Consider the following 5,208-nt stretch of genomic DNA (forward strand, 5'->3'; position numbering starts at 1 on the left):
CGTGGCCTTGGTGTTATCAGCACCACACTCTCCCGAGTGAGCCACGGGCCAGCCCCAAAATTGCCCTTTTTGATGGCTGGTTAGCTCACTGGCTGAGCATGGTGCTGACAACTCCAAGTCAAGGGTTAAGATCCCCTTACCCGTTATCTTTAAAAAAAAAAAAACAAAAAACGTTGCCCATTTTGGTTTGCTGGTCAAAGCTGTCTCTCATTGCAATTCTGCAGCCTCCTATGAAACTAAGTCGTTTTGTTTCCTGCCTCCACTTGTGTACACCACATTTCTCTACAACAACGTGAGATGGAGGTAAAATTGCTCACCAATCTCACAGAGGACTGAGGGATTGGCTAGGATCACACAGCTGGGATTTGCATTCTGTATGGTCGACTCCAAAGCTCCAGGCTCTTTCTACTAACTCAGTCTTGCTCGTGACCGCCCCACCAAGTGTTTAAATCTCCTCTGTGCAGTAGAGAAACTAAAGGCCAAACAAGCGTCGGGAGTTTTTCTGGATCACACAGAAAGATCAGGGACCAGGTCTCGGGACTCTCAGCCCACAAGTTCCCCCTCCCCAGTGGCGTGGACGGGAGACACGGCAGGGTGCGGCGTGGCTCGGCCCTTCCGGCCCAGTCGGGTCGCGCCTTCCTGCTGAGTCACGGCCTCCGCTCGGAGCGGTGCGGGGCGGGGAGAGAGAGAACCGGGAGCAAGAAGCCCGCTAAGCGTGGGGACTGAAGCCCCACCCCTGGCTACGTAGCAGCCTTCTGACTGGGCAACCTGGGACCGGCGCAGCCAATCACAGCAAGCTGCAGAGTGTGGGTGGGGCGGGGCCAAGAGCAAAGGCGCCTCTGTCTTCCCCTCAAATCAGCCCGACCCGCCACGCCCCTTGGGGCTTTAGGGAACGTCCTGGGCCCGCCCACTGGAGGGGAGGGGATCCTGGTGCGGCCTACGCATGGACAGGAAGGAAGGTTCGGGAAGTGTCCCCAGGAGTCTGGCGTGAAGGCGACCTTTTCTAGTCTGTGCGATCATCACAGCTTACAAAGAGCTCCCTCCCCACTCCCCAAATGTGGCCGGACTGGGGTCTTTACCCTTGTTTTCAGAGGGTAACATTAACCCAGGGAGGCTTGTTGAAATTGTAAAGCTGAGGGCTGGTCAGTTAGCTCAGTTTGTTAGAGCCCAGCCTTGTAACACCAAGGTCAAGGGGTTTGAATCCCTGTACTGGCCAGCCCCCCACCGAAGAAGAAAAAAAAAAACCTAAAAAAATCAAAAGAATAATATTTAGGGCTGGCCCATGGCTCACTTGGGAGAGTGCGGTGCTGATAACACCAAGGCCATGGGTTTGGGTCCCTATAATCCGGTTGGCTCACTTGGAGAGCATGGTGCTGACAACACCAAGTCGAGGGTTAAGATCCCCTTACCGGTCATCTTTAAAAAAAAAAGAGTACTCTTAAAAAAAAAAAGGAACTCGTAAAGCCTGTTTTAAATAAAACCGCGAAAGGGAGGGGCCCCGAACACTCACAGACATGTGCACCACACTGAGAGTTTAAGACAAGCAGCTGCATAGACGCACCCCAGTAAAGGCATGGGTTGGGGGGCCAGACTGAGGGCTTTTGAGATATAGGTAAGGCAGGGAGGGTTGTTTTTTGGATCTCAGAGGTTTGCTGAGCCATCCACCGCGGGTGCTCTTCTGGGTGTTGCTTTTCAAACTCAAGAGGCCTGAAGCCCGGTCTTCCTCATGGGTCCTGCCCCTGTCTCCACCCATTCCCATGATTTGCTCTTGATCAGTTTGAGTTTCTCTTACAAAGACTCCATGCAGTCTTCCTTCCTTTCTGGCTCAGTCACTACTCGACACATATTTAAGCCCCCTCCTTGTGTCAGGAAGGGGTGAAAAGACCAGTCACAGGGCAACCAAGGCCCTGCTTTTCAGGAGTTTACAGTCTAGCTGGGAGATAGACACACGGTTATTTGAAAGAAAGTAACTTAATGAGTCAAAAGGGAGCCTGGCTTTATGGGAGGAATGGAACAAGAATCACATGGCTAGAAAAGAGGTTCAAGGGAGATCATGGATTGAGATGGGAGGAGAGCCTTGTAGGCCCATTAAAGATTGTGGACATTGTAATTCCTGAGTGTACTAGGAAGCTAACTAGACAGTTTTAAGCAGACTTAAGATTTGAATTTGAAAAAGAACACTCTGGTCAACCTGTGGAGAAGAGATAAAATGGAAGCAGGGAAACCAATTTGGAGAGTATTGCAGTAATGCAGGGAGAGGTGCTGATGGTTTGGACTTTGGTGGTAGTGGTAGAGATGGCAAGCAGAGGGTGAGTTGTTGACCCGTCCGAAGGGGGCTCTAATGCTGCCGAAGCTTTCAAGTGCAGCTCCCTCCCTGAGGTCCCATTTGTTTATTCGTTCATCTGTTCTTTCATTCGTTCAACGAATATTTGAGCACTACTCTGGGCCAAAAGTTATAGCCAGTCTCCCATGGGGAGTCTCCCCTGGTCAGGGGGCAGAAGGGAAAGGGGGTGTCTACAGAGGGGTTGTTGCAGACCTTGTTGTGATCCCACAACTGCATAACATTTGGACATTGTCGAGGGGGGTTCCTACTCATTTCTGCTCTCACCAGGGTCTTGCCTCATTTCTTTACTGCCAGTCAGAGATTATTATTCCTACTGACAGATGGAGAAACTGATGCTCAGAGAAGGGACCGACCAGCCCAAGGACACCCTGAGCTAGAGGCAGACTTGGAAACTGGGTATCTGGGCTCTTGCCGGCTTCTCTTCTCACTGCAATCTAGCTGCCCACATTTACATGGTTTCGGGCTCAGAGAGCCCCTCTGTAACTATCAGGCAGGAGGAGAAGCTGTAGACAGAGGGGCACCTGCTGCCTGCCTCCCTGAGTCCATCTCCGGTCTCGAGATTGCTATATTATTAGTAATAGTCCATGTCTGCTCAGTTTTACAGCATCCAGCTTGCCAGGGGACTTTACATGCAATATCTCATTTGATCCACCTGGCCACACTGGGAAGGGAAAATGATTGCTTCTAGTTTACAAGTGAGGAAACTGGGGCTGAAAACTATTATGCATCCGTTGAACTACATTGAGGCTCAAAGACATACAACTAATATGTATCCACTGAACTCTGATCACCTGCCACTGTGCTGGACTCTGTAGGAGGCAAAGATGAACAGGATATGGGCTTTGCCTCCAAAGAGGAGACAGTTTGTAGGGACATAATGCATTCCTAGCCCTTGTAGAAGAACCCATGTGTGGGGCTTTGGAGAAGAAATGTGGGCCTCAGAGGCAGAAGAGTTCATTCCTAGTAGAAGTTTAGGGGAGCTTCTGGAGGAGGAAGGGCTTAAGCTGGGGTTGAAGGCCATGGGTTTGGATAAGTGGGAATGGTGAAATGGGCCCCCTCTATGTCCTCTCCCAGCATCCTGGGCTTGCCCTCTCATCACGGGTCATTATTTTTCTCACATTCTAGACTTATACACCTAGTCAACACTCAACACTTGAATGAACGATTGGGCAAATGAATGATACAGAGGCAGGATGAGGCCTTGGTGAGCAGGAGGGTCTCTTCTGGCTTGGTTGTGGAGGACTGTCATCTGAGGCAGATCCTTGAAGGGTTAGGGCGCAGCAATGAAGCTTGTTCTTTCTTCCTTGTTACAGTGGGGCTTGGCACCCAGCATCAGGGCTCATTCCTGGGCTTTGGGGACAAAAGGGTGGTGGCTAGCAGCCCTTAACTGGTGGGATTTTTGTAAATTGTGTAGCCCTGGGAGCTGGGATCTCAACCTACTCTCGCTGCTCACCACCCTTAGCCCAAACTGCTCAGCCAGATTTTTAGAAACAATCCCTAAAGGGTGCTGGGGACAGAAGGCATTCGTCACCTCCAAGTTCTTGTTGGACCTTAAGGACACCCTTATATTCCAGTCTTACCTAGGTCCAGGTCTCTGTGGGGCAGGTGAAGACATGTTAGAATCATTGACGATTGGGGAGGCTGTTCCTATGTTACAGGTGAGAATACAGTGGATGCCAAGGCTCCTGCTAGTGAGAGGCAGAACTGGAGTCCATGCCTTCAAAGTAGCCCCTTCTACGACCTCATACTGCCCCTGAGAAAGCCCTGAGGGGCCGTCCTCAGTCTGTTTGTGGAGAAACAGGCTCACTAGGCTGGACTTTCTGCAGCAGGTTGTGCAGAAGGAAGAGACAGCCCAGCTGCCTGGCCTGGTGGCCTCTGCCTTCCCAAAGTGGCTGTTCATCTTGCGCTGATTGGGTCTAGCCCAGCAGCTTCCAGGATGCGTCGTGGGCACCTGACCAGCCTGCTCAGTACCTTCTCTCCCCATCTCAGTCTCAAGCAATCTGTCTTCTTGTCTGTCCCTCTGTTGGATCCTTGTCCCTTTCTCTCTCTCCCTCTGGGTCTGTGTCTCCACCACTTTGTGTCTGTTTCTCTGTCATTACCCTTTTCTCATCTCTCTCTTTTTTTTGGGGGGGGGGCTGCCTCAAGTTCTCCTCCCTGATCTTTCCTCTGCCCCAGGAGTAACCTCAGGACATCCAGCCCTTCAGGAATCACGGTCACCCCTGCTCAGCCTGGTGCCTCTCCTCAGTTACCTGCTTGAGCCGGAGAATAAAAAAAATTGCAGAGGGAAATACCGTAGTCACTCCCCAATTTGTTCAAGCCCGTGGCTTCCTCTCCTCTCATTACGAAGACCCAGAGGCCCGAAGTGGCCCCATCTTACAGAGATCTGAGTTAGGGAGAACTTACAGAGTTCTACCCAGAGATCAGAGTTATGGAGCAAGATGCAAAGGTGGCGAGGCCTCTGTCCCAGGCAGAGCTGAAAGATGTGGCTGCCCTTTGCAAACGCCTTGAGCAAACCCCTTTCCTCAGGGCTCAGGTCTTGCAGCTCTGTGAACTGTCCCTCTGCCTGAACAGTCTGGTCCTAGGTGGCATTCCTGAGGCCTTTGGCGCCTGATGGCAGTTTTCCTCTTTCCCCAGGCCCTGTCTCACCCTGGGGGATTCCAGCATCCAGAGGAAGCATCCACCACCAGAGCCTCTCAGGGTGAACCTCCTTAAACCTGGGCCTCATCCTCACACCCTGGGGGTTTCTGTGAGTCTTGGGGGACCTCCCAGAACCACAGAACTCCATTCTCCTGGTCCTCTGGCACCCCTACTCCAGTGTCTCCCTCTGCCTGTTTTTTAGTGTCCCTAAGGCCTACAGCCACTAA

This window comes from Galeopterus variegatus, unplaced genomic scaffold (genome assembly GCF_000696425.1).
Source record: "Galeopterus variegatus unplaced genomic scaffold, G_variegatus-3.0.2 Scaffold164, whole genome shotgun sequence".
Taxonomy (NCBI): Eukaryota; Metazoa; Chordata; class Mammalia; order Dermoptera; family Cynocephalidae; genus Galeopterus; species Galeopterus variegatus.